General features: G+C 34.8%; 1 long non-coding RNA gene across 1 annotated transcript; it reads right to left on the bottom strand.

The window, feature by feature from the left end:
* Positions 1–9636: 9636 nt before the first annotated feature.
* LOC104790297 (uncharacterized) lies at positions 9637–10565 on the bottom strand. Its single transcript, XR_768670.3, has 3 exons — positions 10467–10565; positions 9940–10111; positions 9637–9787 (listed from the first exon to the last, which is right to left on the bottom strand). It is a non-coding gene; the product is annotated as an uncharacterized LOC104790297 (long non-coding RNA).
* Between the last annotated feature and the right edge of the window lie 4086 nt (positions 10566–14651).

Raw genomic sequence — 14651 nt, 5'->3', positions numbered from 1 at the left:
TACAACTTAAGGTTTGTAATTATTTCAACTCTTAATAAAATAAAATAAAAAAGTAAGGTGATATTTTGTCGTCGACAATCTTATATATAAATAAGTGTATTGTGTGTTGTGTGCCCTAATCTTTTCGCCCGAACTTGAGAGAGAAAAAAAAAATGGATGGAGAAGTTTTCAACAATCAGCCAATTATTGATAAGGAAGACGATGATCTCTTCAACGAAAATTTTATGGAAGACTGCGTGCGAATGGATCAGTATGATGAGAGAGGTTTAGATCAGATTATAGTTGACCTTGACGCAGCTGAGGCTGTGGTAGATGCTCTTGAAAATCTACTCCATGATGGTCACGACAACGATAATTTCTTCGATGAACCTGAGGAGCTTGAGGAGGAGGAGGATGAAGAAGATCTCTTCAATGATACCTACTTCGATGATTATCGGCAGATGGATGGGCAAGGATGGTGAGTATGAATCCAACAGATTTGATCACGAACGTGATTTAATCAGTTAGATCAGATTATGCAAAGTTTGTTTTCCATGGTGTTACAAGTTTGTTTTGATTAGTTTTTTTTTTACAATGAATCCACATTATTTTATTTTATCATCTTAAATTATTTTATTAGGATTTATCGTATTGCCTATTGCTATAGTAGTTATCTCAATATATTTGTTTTTAATTTCTTGAAATTTGACTAAATCTTATAACCATATTTACTTATAATAACGCTTTAGCTTCTACTTCTTGTACTTGTCATCATCATGGCTTCAAAGTATTCATCTTTCTTTCTGATCCAAATTGCTTTGGTTGTTCCATAGTTAATCCCGCTCTAGCTATTACACCATTATATCTCTTCTTAAGAAAAAGGAAAAAATTAAAGAGAAGCTACTAGACCATTATGCTCTACGTTTCTATCTGTCATGGCAGTAGATTAATCCGTCCTATTAATTGAAAAGGTTTTTAACAAACTAATAATTCATCTACGAGAAGGGTAAAATCATTTTCCAGAAATGCTCTCATTTTGTATTCTTGGAGAAGGCGCTGTAGAGCAGGCCTTTGAACTTGTTGGTGGTTGTGACCGGTGAGGAGAGAATACTGCAGTTGTTATAGCTATGCCGCCACCAGGCGCAACGATAAGATATCGCTCATCATCATGTACGTAAAGTTGCTCTAGATTCTTTGTTCTTTGTAACAAATTAAAAAACCTCTCACCCAAATTTTGTGGTTTATTTTGGCTTTTTTTTACCCACAACAAGTCCAAGATGACTAAGAGGACGAAGAGAAGGAGTCCACTATAGAGTAGAAAAGTTTCTCTAAGAAGAAGATCGAAGCTCTTTGATGTAATTCTAGCTTGATATACAATATCCAACTTCTTAATATTCTTAGTAAAACACTTGATTTGGACTTTGGTTATGTTTATTACCCACGTCCAAATTTTTTGTTAATTTTAGCTCTTTCTTTACCTATCAAGTCCAAGATGACAAGGAGGACGAAGAAGAAGTCGACTAAGGAGTAGAAAGTGTTTGCTTTTGTGAATGTTAAACAATTAAACCTTAAGATGTTTATATCGTTATATAGATATATAACTACTCGATGAAAAGAATATGTCGGATTCTATATCGTGTATATTTGAATTGCCAAAAAGTTGGATTTAGATTTATTTTCTTAAGATTTAGACATTGATATTATGATAAATTTTGGAATTATCATTAACTAATTAATTGAAGTTACAGATTTTGGATGATATAGCTTAGCCATATATCACGTATATAATTTGTAGCAAATATTTGCAACGATTAGTTACTAATTAGTGATAAAAATTAAAATTAAAATATCGTAGCAAAATTGCAATCATTTGTAAATAATAGTAACAATTTTAGATACCAATAAAGCCAGTGGTAAATTGCTACTAATAAGTAACTAACTACCTTCTATATATTAAAATAGAGAAGTACTTTAAAAAAAAATGCTGATGTAAACTCGAGATGCCAATGGATTAATTGACCTAAACAATATTCCTTTTCAGTTACTTTAAAAAACCAAACATTTTAATTTAAAAATATATTTTAATCATTCTTATAACAAATTTCATTATTAAAATATATAACAAATCTAATTTTATATTTATGTAATCTCTATTCCTAATTTACTTTGATTTTTTGTATGGTTGTATGTTTTTTTTCCATTTGTTTTTGGTTTACTTTAAAGAGTTTTTTTTTAAAAAAGAAACACAAAAATTTTAAAGGCTTTTTTAAATCAAGAGGTTATTCAGTTTTTGGTGTGAAATTAAATTCATGCTATCAATTAAAAGTTGGTGTATATTATTATTTTTAGTTATAATTAATAATATATATGTATTAAAAACTTGAGACTATGTTTGTTAGTATTAAATTATAAATTCATTTTAAAACCAGAACGATTTGGTCATATTATTATTTGAATTCTAAATAATATAAATAATTAAATTTTTTTGAGTGATCTATGTTCTTTATCGTTGTCAAAACTGAAAATGGTGAAATTTGTTAAACAAAGGTAAATCCAAAAAAAAAAGAGAAATATTAATCAAGTGCTCAAAACTTAAATAATGTATATATTAAGAGAAATGTATATAGTTACTTGAAATAAAACTTATTCAAGAAAACTTATTCTCAACATCACTCACACACATAAAAAAATAATGAAAAAATATTAAGAAATAATTTGAGAAAGTTATTTGTAACAAAAACAATTATAATAGTAGTGCTAGATTGTAGAATTTTAATTAAATTATTAAAAGAATTATATTTTTGGATAAATACACATATTTAAAAGATTATGAGTTTGTAGATTTAGGAGAATCAAAATAAAAGAACACTATATAGAAACTAGAAAGATAGTAGATTATACATTTAAAGTAGAAAAATTATATATATTAATTTTTTTTGTCAAACAGTTAAGATAAAATGTAGTATTTGATGTTATAATATGATGTTTAAAGATATAAACGAGTCTAATTATGAGATTTATTATTATGAAGCAAAATTTACGTGTAGTACAACACTATCAAAGGGTACGAATATTCTCTATGATTTTGTTTAGGGAATTTGGCCATAAATGCCACTTTTAAAAGAAAAATTGTTAGAATTGCCATTTTCTAAATTTTCTTCCGCAAAATGCCACTTTTTACTAACGGGAATATAGTAAAAGACATAACTACCCCTTCATTAAAGGAGGAAAAGGGAGAACATGAACAATTTGAAAGGTTTGAAGGAATGATGATGTGACACGAATTAATAGCAATGATTCTCTTTCAATTATGGGTTTAAGTGTATTAAAGAGCAATGAGAGTTAATGCTTCTTAATGATGTTATTGTTTAGGAGTAAATCTAAATAGATCTAAAGAAGATGATTGGTGAAGAGTTGGTCGATTTGGTGGTGGCTGAATAATCATTGTTACATACTGAGTTTTTGTACAACAACAAACAAGTTCGTCTAAGTCAAACAAAAATGGTCCACCAAGGAGAGGACATCTATCTTGGCAGTTGTACCTGGTCACCAGGGCGGCAATATTTTAAGTGAATACGCCGTCAACAAAACTGCAGTGATGACAAGTTGAGTTGTTGTTAGCGATAGACACAAAAGTTAAGAATATCAATGGTAACTACAAAGAATGTATAACCAAAAAAAATATAATCCACTAAAAAAAATGGATAACCAAACCAAACAAAGGACAAGCACAATAAGGGTGGACATACCTTGACTGTTGAAACCGGTCCACCGGAGGCACAACATTTCCAGTGCATGCATCGTCATGAGACCTGCAATGAGGACAAGTTAGGTTTTTGTTACAAATGGTGGACATAATAATGGTGGACATATACTGTGACTGCTGAAAGTAATCCACTAAAACAAACGATTGAAATAGTAAGGGTGGACATATACTTTGACTATTGAAACTAGTCCACCAGAGGGACAACAAATATTTTGCCTGTGGCATCATCAAACCTGCAATGGGGACAAGTTGGGTTTTTGTTACAAATGGACCAAACGACTGAAATAATAATGGTTCACATATACCTTAACTGTTGGATCTGAATGTAGATGAGAGGAGGCACACCATTCCTAGTTCTTGCTTCTTCATCTGACATGTGGCAACAATGAACAAGCTCGTCTGGCCCGATGGATATTATCTACTCAACCGAAGGAGATGATAATTGTGGACAAGAACATTTTATGATGAATTTGGTCCACCGTCTTTAGAACAACAAGGTTTTGAAGTTTTTTTGGTTTGCCAGCAAAATAAAATACCATACCAAAAACTGAGAACGGAAGACATAATAGCGGTGGACAAGAACTTTTTTTTTTTATCTGGTCCATCGAATGAAAAGGCCTGCAGGGTAGACACATGATTTGTTAGATATGATTAGCAATACGTAAATGAGAAAGGAGATTTTATAGTTGTGGAGAATAATCTAGGTTTTGGGATATGGTCCATAGGATGAGAAGATCTACAAGGTGGTGGAAAACTTGATTTGCTAGAAATGGATAGAAATTGGATGCCGTAGTAAGATATGGTCGACCTTATATAAAGAAGTGGAAATTAACAGTGGACGAGAACATATGTTGGTGGATCTGGTCCTCATGCTTCGATGACCTGCAAAGTGGACAACTATTATGTTAGCAAATCCAAAAATTGACTTCCAACATATGAAGAAATTGAGTGGATGAAGAAATCCATCATTACATGCAAAGATGACGGTTTGCTAATGAAGAAGATGAAAAGATGATACAGACGGAGAACTAGAGAATTATTAGGAGAGAAAGTCGTTCCACCATTATACATCAAATGAAAGAGTTTTACATTTACCGATGAAGCTATTAATTAATATTTTTACATTATATCAATTCTTCTTAAACACAGTAGAAAATATTTTTTTAGATTTAATTTTGAGTAAGAAGGATAAAGGTTATAATAGTATTCTTACATATGTTATGTGTCAACCAAGAGAAGGAATTATATTGGTGAGAATGTTTGCTAATGTTCATGGCAGTTTGGGTAAAATTCTCTTTTTTTTACATCTACGTTAGTAAGTAATAAATACTCAATCGATAAAAAAAAAGAGTATAGAAAGATGAAAAAGATGAAAAATAGTTATGATATGTCTTTATAATCAATATATTATAAGTGAGTTAGATAATCAAATGTGAAAAGAGAGAAGATGCAAGATATGACGAGTGTATAATGAAAATTATAGAAAGAATTATTTGTGAACATGTTAAAAGAAATAGGTAAGTTATATATCACTTAATAAAATAAAGAGAATTTCTTACTAATGCCCCTTCTTTGATACTCGTTTTTAAAAATGCCCCTTATAGTGACTATTTTTAATTATACCATTCTTTTATTTCATAAAGACAATTTTGCCATCCATTACATTTCACACTACTCCGACAATCTTATTCGTTGTCGACCTTCTCCGTCGTCATCTCTCCTTCTCCGTCGTAGACATTCTCTGTCGTCATCTCTCCGTCTCCGTTGTCATCTCTCCTTCTCCGTCGTTTTTCCTCTTAGTTCTCTCTTCTACTTTGTCGTCTCTTCTTCTCCAATCGTGTAAGCTTGTTTCTGTATTTTAATTTCAATTTCAATTTCAATTTCAATTTTGTCTTACCTATTAGATTGTTGTTTCTATTTCAAATTTGATGTCACAATTTGTTAGGTCTAAATTACTTGTTTTTTAGATCTGCTCGTGATTATAAAGTCCTTTAATAGATCTGTCGAAACCTACAGTTGTTCTTTGATATAGTTGCTGGATTTTTTTTGGGAATATGAAGTTTTAATTTGAATTGTTGTTCTTCTATTGTAGTTTTGTAATTTGTGATATTGGTTTGTTTTCTCATGACTTGTTTGGGTTTTAAAATTATTGAATTGTATTCAGTATGTGGATTGTGGAAGTTGAAGAACAATATTCATTGGGAATTTGGGATTCAAGGGGAGCTTCTTTGATTAACATTGATGAGAAAACTAGATTTAGTGAGTTGGTAAAGGTTCTTCTAGAAGATTTTGCCATTGATATTCAGGCACAATGTTTAAAGATTAGTTATACATTGCCTGCTATGACTGCTACCATAGGTTGTATTCCGATCTTTATTAGAAATGATAGCCAACTTGAAGCTTTTATGCTCAAATATGCACAAAGTGGAGGAGTTATTCAACTTGAAGCTTTTATGCTCAAATATGCACAATACTGTTTAGTTAACTCATTCTCTTATTTTTTCTAATATTGTTTTAGGAAAGTAACTGATTGTTTCTTGAGGAATGTTTCTTAATCATTAATCAGGGCCAACCTAGCTCTACTCTTTTTATTGAGAGTATTAATGCTGTTACTTCACCCCCTCATACTCAGGTAACTTTATACTTTAAAAATTTAAACCTTATAAAATCATTTGAAAACACTTGTAAAACGTTTTAAATACTTTACAAATCCTTTTAGGATCAAACTAGCTCAACTCTGTTTGTTAGGAATGTTATTGACGTTTACACTGCTACTCATACTCAGGTAACTTACAATAGCATAAATGTTATAATTACCTTTTTACCCTTTTAAAACCTTTATTAAAACCATTTAAACACTATAAAAAACCTTTGAAAACACTTGTCAAATGTTTTAAATACTTTACAAATCTATTTTAAATCTATTGATTTGTACATTCAGGCCCAAACAATACCAAATCCATTTGTCGAGAGTGCTACTATAATGCCACTAATGATGATTGGCTTGGTATATTATCTTCAAGCCAATATAATGCCACTGATGATGATTACACGATTGGAGAAGAAGAGACGACAAAGTAGAAGAGATTTTAGTGCTATATTGGCTTGATTTCAGTTTGACGACAAAGTAGAAGAAATTATACCAAGCCAATATAATGCCACTGATGATGATTTTAGTGCTACTGCTACTCAAACTCAGGTAACTTACAAAGGCATAAATATTTTAATTACTTTTATAAAAACTTTTAAACCTTTGCTAAATCCATTGAAAATCTTTAAAAAACCTTTGAAAACAGTTGTAAACATTATAAAATCCTTTGAAATCACTTGTAAAACGTTTTAAATACTTTACAAATTTTTTTAAAAATTCGTTGATTTGTACTTTCAGGGTCAAACAATACCAAATCCATATGTTGAGAGTATTCCTCGTTTTTATTGTTCTCCTATTGCTTCTTCAAGTCAATATCCTACCATTGATGATTGTGGATATGAAACATGTAGTATGCATAATCAGCGGATTAGACGTAACATAACAACATCTGGTTCTTCACACTCAACTGGTATAACTGATGTTGATTCACTGTTTTGTGGGAAGTTATTCAAAGATAAAACATTAATGAGAAGTCAGATGCGGATGTATGCAGTCAAGCATAGTTTTGAGTTTCGTACTAAAAAATCAGACAACAAGAGGTATGTTCTTCATTGTATTGATGAAAAATGTAGTTGGAGGCTACGTGCAACTAAGGTTAAAGCTTCAGATAGCTTTGTGATTCAAAAGTATATTAGTCATCACAACAGTGACTCTGCTTTCAAGAATGTTAATCATCGCCAAGCATTTGCAAGGACTTTGGCTGGTATGGTTAGTAATCATTTTGTAGGAGGAAAGCTTCCTCTCAGACCTAAACAGCTCATGGAAATTTTTAGGAATGACCATGGAGTTGGTGTCTCGTACTCAAAAGCATGGAAAGCTCAAGAACATGCATCAGAACTTGCTATGGTTTACCTGCTGATAGTTATGAGGTTTTACCGAGTTGGTTCCACATGATAGAAAAGAAGAATCCAGGTTCTATACTTACATCAAAGTTGATTTTACTAATAAGTTTAAATATGCTTTTCTGGCTTTTGGTGCATCAATTAGAGGTTTTAAGTTGATGAAAAAAGTTATTTCTATTGATGGCGCCCATTTGAAATCAAAATTTAAAAGGACTTTGCTTGCTGCATCAGCTCAGGATGGTAATTTTTAGTTGTATTGTATCCTATTGCTTTTGTCTTTGTTAATTTTGAGAATGATGCATCATGGGACTGGTTTTTGCGGTGTTTGAAGACTATTATACCTGATGAAAAAGATCTAGTTTTTGTGTCTGATCGGGCTTCTTCAATTGCAACTGCGCTTTTAGTAAATTATGAACATGCTTATCATGGGATCTGCACTTTCCACTTGCAAAAGAACCTGGAAAAACGATTTAGAGCTTCTGCTCCTCTTCTTCCAGTTGTTCATGATGCTTTAAGAGCTTGCACTTTATATGAATTTGATTATTTGTTCAGTCAAATCTCCAATGGTGACCCAGAACTTGGAGAATATCTTTCGAAGCTGATATTAGGAAATGGTCTTGTGCATATTCTCCTTCTAACTGGTACAACATCATGACATCTAATTGTGCTGAGTCCATTAACTCCTTGTTGAAAGAGACTCGCGAGTATCCAATTGTCTGTTTGTTTCAGACAATCAGGTCTATTTTGACTAGGTGGTTTAATGAGCAACTTGAGGAGAGTTGTCGACATCCTTATGTTGTTACTCCAAATTTGGGGAAGAAGATGAATGCATCTTATAATGAAACTACACGCTGGCTTGAAATTTGTCAAGTAAATGAAATTGTGTTCGAGGTTAAAGTAGGCTTAAAGACGTATGTGGTGAATTTGGGACACAAGGATATGCACATGCTGTATGTTTGATATTGAAAATTCCCTTGTCCACATGGAATTGCTGCTGCCAAACATATCAATCTCAATGAAAACATGTTTGTTGATGATTATCATTTCACTGAAAGGCTATAACTCTCTTCTTTACTTGGGTTTTGAAAAGTTTGCACAAGTGAAGGATCCGACAAGTTTTTACAATGTTTTAAAATGGTTTTAAAAGGTTTTACAAGTTGTGTATAAGGTTTATAAATTGTTTTTAAAAGGTTTTACAAGGTTTTTCAAAGGTTAAACAAAGTTTTATAGCGCTTATCTTGCTTTTTTATTTACAGAATGGCATTTAGCATATTCAGAGAGCATTCACCCAGTAGGTGATATGGAGTATTGGGATATTCCAGAGAGTGTTAGTACTTCTATTCGGCCACCTTCTACACGTATACCTAGTGGCAGGCGAAAGAAAAAGAGAATACCTAGTTCATGGGAACATGGAAAGGTTAAGACAAATTCAAAACAATACAAATGCAGTAGGTGTGGCCAGTGTGGACACAACAAATCAAGTTGTTTAGTTGCTATCTAACTCTCTATCTCTCTCATTAATTCAACTTGAATTTGTTGTTTTCTTTTTAAAATATTTCAGTCTACGCGGTGCTTTAAACTTCATTTACAAAGAGTGTTTTTTAGATTTTACTGTTTTAAAACATTATAAACAAGTTTGTAAGACGGTATAGAAAGCATGTATATCCACGTAAATACTCTATTATAAAACATTATAAACAACTTGTAAAACCTTTGAAAATCTTTTAAAAACCATTTAAAAACAATTTAAGACCTTGTAATATTCTTTAAAAAACCATTTCTACTTTGTAAAACCATTTTAAAATCTTTTAAAACGTTGTTAAATCTTTTAAAACTATTTATAAATCATGTATAATTCTTTGATATACTCTTTTAAAACCGTTTAAAAACATTGTAAAAATCTGTAAAATTCTTTATAAAAAAAAAATCCTTACATCGCGTAACCTTGCGAACTTTTGTAAACCTTGCAGACTTTGTCACGTAACCTTACAATATTTGTTTACGAAACAATAGTAATAATAAATCATTTCCAGCCTACAAAATAAAAAACTAAACGAAATGTTGTTGAAGGAAACAAATTATAGATTTTCCGCGAAGTATTTGTCCATGATCACATGCAAAAGAAAAGAAAAATTAAAGTTAAAATTAAATAACAGTAAAATGTGAAAGCATAAATGTAAAAAAAGTCGAGGCTCACTAACCTTAAATGTTGAAAACATTCGGATACCGAGGTATCTCATTCGTGGAGAAACTTCTTTAGGAATTTTGTGAGGATAAAGAATTAACATTGTCTTCCTTGCTACTTTACTTACATATTCTTTAGTTACCAAATCAAAGTAATTGACTTTTTCCACTTATTCCCTGGCCAAGCAGCTACAATGGAAAACATCCAAATTTTATTAGTATTTAACGCCTATTATAACAAGTATATGGTTTTTTTTCAAACTTATTGTTTCCATTGACGAAAGCAGATCAAAATTTAATTTGAGATGAGAGTAACCAGATCAAAATTTAATTTGAGATGAGAGTAACCAAATCTAGGTTTATATCAATCCGTATCTAGGAATTTGAGTAACCAATCTAATATCTCCATGGTGAACGAATGAGAATAGTCAATCTACCATCATCGTACAAGATTGAGATATGCTACTTTAACTAAACTAAAGAAACGAATCACCTAGATCAGGAACAAAGAATCTAGAATACTTAAACAGGAAAATGCAATCACCTGGATTAACATGGTTCACCGCCTGTATGTTTAGCATCATGTTCCTTTTTGTGGAGTAGCAGTCAGTCGTCTTTGAGGAGATGATGGAGATGATTTAGGGATACTGTGTGATTGTTGTGTATTTATATTGAATGTAATTTATTGGGCAGGGCCTTGTTTTGTAACCAATCTTGTCCGACAAAAAGGCCCTTTTTCATTTTGTTTATTTTTGTGTCAAAACTTGTCTTAATACCATCAACAACATCATCAAACCTTGCAGCTCGAGTTGTGTGCCAGTTGAGAAACATTGGATACAAGTTTTAGCATCATTAGAGAGTTATCATAAACATTTAGAATCTCTTAATCAACAAAAAAAATTCCATATATATTTTAGCATCATTGAAACCAAAAACAACTGGAAAAAAAATGGTAACAAGACTTATTACCATATTCAACCAATCTCTTACATTCAATCAGTTTTTTTTTTTACAAAAAAATATCAGCTCATATGAGCCAATTGGATGAAATATTGTTCACATACAAAATATGATATAAAGTTGTACGTGCCTTGTGCGCCAAAGCATCTGCACGTATATATTTAATCAAATTGGTAGTATTAAAAAAATGATTTACACCATGAACACAATTTCTTAAAACACTAGAAAAAAACTAACGAGTATTTGTAGGTTTTTCAGAACTGCTTTTCCCCCAAAAAAAGCAAAAAATGATAATTTAGACTACTTAAGTATAGTTCATATTTTTATCAAAAAAAAAATGAAGTATAGTTTTATATAGAAAACGTATTTTGAAGGAAAAAAAAAATCTCAACCAAATAGGTTTTTCATAACTATTTTCCCCAAAAAAAAACCATCTAGACTGCTTAAGTATAGTTCATATTTTTATCAAAAAAAAGAAGTCTAGTTCTCATATATATATATATATATATATATATGTATATATATTTATAGTCTAACAGCTAATCTACTATAAACGCTTAATTTAAAATAGTTTTTTATTCATAAAAAAAGGAGAAGAGAGAATCTTGGTTTGATCATGATGATGAAGAATTACGTCAGCGAGTTTCACGGGAAATGTCGACGTATCAAACCGGAAGGTGATGAACCAGATTCTTTCACGGCAACGACGACGTCACGTCAGACCGACATCGTCTCGACGCAAGTGAACTTATTGGAACGAAATAGCATCGTGGTACGATACGATGGAATTGGGAACATCGTCTTCTCACCAGAGTTGTTGGAGGAGAACGGTGTCATGGCATGTAACATCCGCAAACCGGAATCCTGGTTTAGAGGGTGCATCGGTCGATGCAAGGTCGGTTTTGTGTGGACAAGTTAGTTTAAACGCTGCGTTTTGGGTGAAGGAGAACCCTTGAGTCGCGTTTTTGTCTCATTCGACGAGTTTGACCGTTTTGGAGAGAAAAGAGTGCATATCAGTTCTTAGACATTTTTGGGAGATTCTTGGAAGTTTGTGGTGTTTCCTGGTGACATGAAAGGCTTAGATCGTTGTAGGAGCTTCATAGGAGTGTAGATCTTGCGTTTTAGAGTCCGAATTGTCGTGGGCAAAGGTGAGTGCATGACCATGGCTTATCTAAGCTTGAGATTTCTCTGATCTGCTTATTTCTGTGTTGTTGGCTTGTTAGAACGTTATTAGAGGCTTTGTGAAGCCTTCTTGTGGCTTGGGATCGAGTTTAATGGTTGTAGGAATGAAGATCCGGCGAGAAGCTTTGGGGAAAACGATGCTCGGCATGTGCATCGGTCGATGCATTTTGTGCGTTGGTCGATCCAAATGTGAGGACGACGCGATTTGACCTAGGAACATCGGTCGATTCCATGTGGAGGCATCGGTCGATGCAACTAGGATTTTTTCGTGAAATGCCGAGCATGCATCGGTCAATGCAATGTGAGCATCGGTCAATGCAATCCCCTTTTGTATCGGTCAATGCAAGTTTGGCGTCGGTCGACGCAGTGCCTGGTTTTTTTGTTGATTGTTGTTTGATGGTTAGAGTATCTCAATTGCTTCTGTGTATAACCCAGTAGATGGGAGGATTGCCTCACTGAGAGTTTATCAAATACTTATGCATCTCAATTTGTGTTTGTGGTGCAGGTAAAGGCAAAGTGTGATCGTGGAATCAAGGCAATGAAGAGGAGGATGTTCTAGTGGTTCACTTGGTTGTCTGGATTCTATTAGGGTCCTAGAGTTGAGTCCTAGAATGTTATATAGGATTGATGGTTCACTGGTTTATGTTGATTGGATCATTAGATTAAGATTCGAATTAACACTGGTTATTTTTTATTGGTTATTGGATTATTGGTTATTTGTTGGTATTGTTATTTTCGATGTTTGGTGTTTTTGTGGATAGGCTGCTAGTGGGTATGAGACCACTAGTTGTAGAGTATTTATTATTATTATTTATAATCTATTTTAAAAAACGGGTCGGTTCGTTTCAGTTTGATATCAGAGCCATTACGGTTTTGGGTTTGGGTTCACTAGGCTTTGTGATGTAGATGTTTGGGATTGCATGTCTTAATTGATTATGTGAGTTAGTCAATTGTGTGTGGCATGGAGTCCTAGAACATCCTCTTCGAGCCTGTAGTGTGATTCCACAGTGAGTTTATGTTTTCGTGTTATGTTTGATTGCGTGTTTAGCCTTCTGTTCATGGTAGTGCAAATGGTTAGAGAGGATGCAGTTGCTGGTTGTGGTCGTGTTCATGGACGCGGACGTGGTCGTGTTAGGGCAGAGTCCCAGCGGTTAGCGAGACTGCGGACCAGAGTGTGCCAGCTCAGGGTGTTGGCGAGTCGCAGGGTGTCCAGGGATTCCATGAGTGTGGCCGGAGGAGGCGGTGTTGATGCTCTAGTGGTCAGTGATGCTAGAGTTCCGGGTGTGGGAGTCCCAGCGGGTGGAGTCTCTTGTGTTGATCTTGCGGGTTTGCTGACACAGTTGTTGAAGCGGTTACCGGGAGTGGTACCGGCTCATGCACCGGTAGTGCCGCCAGTGGCGACGGGGGTGCAACAGCCAGTGGCTGCGGATGCAGGGGTTCATTCTCGTTATGTTAGTATCCTGAGAGAGATGAATCATATTGGTACCGAGCGGTTTTCGGGAGGTACTGATCCTACTATTGCTGATGCGTGGAGGACGAGAGTGGAACGTAACTTCCAGTCTCTCAGATGTCCTGAGGAGTTTTGGGTGGATATAGCGGTCCACGACCTTACTGGGGATGCTCAGTTGTGGTGGATTTATGTGGCTTCTAGGAGGGTGCAGAGGGAGATGTCATGGGCTGACTTCGTCTTGGGGTTCAACCGCAAGTATTTTCCTAGAGAGGCACTAGATAGGTTGGAGGTGCAGTTCCTTAACTAGCTGAGGAGACTCGGTCAGTGCGGGAGCTTGACTTGGAGTTCAGTCGACTTCTGAGGTATGGGGGTCGGGCTATGGAGTCTGAGGATGCTCAGATCAAGAGGTTTTTGAGGGCCCTACGTGATGATTTGAGGGTTCACTGTAGAGGTCGGAGTTATGCTACGCATGCAGAGCTGGTTGAGACTGCAGAAGAGATCGAGGAGGACATCCGGGCACAGTCAGTGGCGGTTAGTCCAACAGTTCAGCCTAGGAAGGCTGAGCATCTTGGAGGTTCTAGCAAGGGTGGCAAGCCTGCGCAGGGAACCAAAAGGAGGTGGAAGGCTATGCAGAAGCCAAGTGGTGCGAGTTGCTTCGGTTATGGGAGCAAGGATCACAAGGTTACTAGCTGTCCCCAGAGGAGTGCTCCGACGGCAGCGGCTCGTGTATGCTATCATTGCAGGGAGCCAGGGCACATCAGGCCCTTGTGCCCCAAGTTGCAGCCGAGGGCAGTGGCAGATTTGCACCAGGTGCAGCCGGGAGGGCAGCAGGTGGCACGGATCGAGCAAGCGCCATGGGTTTACACGACTGTAGAGACTGGTGGAACCAGTGTCGGGGCGATCACATGTATAATTTCTGGTACTCTGTCTTTGTGAATTCTTAGTAAGTTCAGATTTTATGTTTGCTTGTGATAAAATGTTAGGTTCTCAACACATGAGGTTTGTGTAAGGACCTTGTTGGTGGGCGGGTTTAAGTCTCATGTTATGTTTGATTATGGAGCTACTCATAGCTTCATTACTCCGGAGTGTGCAGTGAGTGCGGATATCAGAGGAGATCCTGGAGAGCGAGCGGGAGTG

Source organism: Camelina sativa, chromosome 6, assembly GCF_030686135.1.
Source record: "Camelina sativa cultivar CO46 ecotype springtype chromosome 6, ASM3068613v1".
Taxonomy (NCBI): Eukaryota; Viridiplantae; Streptophyta; class Magnoliopsida; order Brassicales; family Brassicaceae; genus Camelina; species Camelina sativa.
The sequence above is the reverse complement of the archived record's forward strand: the minus strand, read 5'-3'. Positions and strand labels throughout refer to the sequence as shown.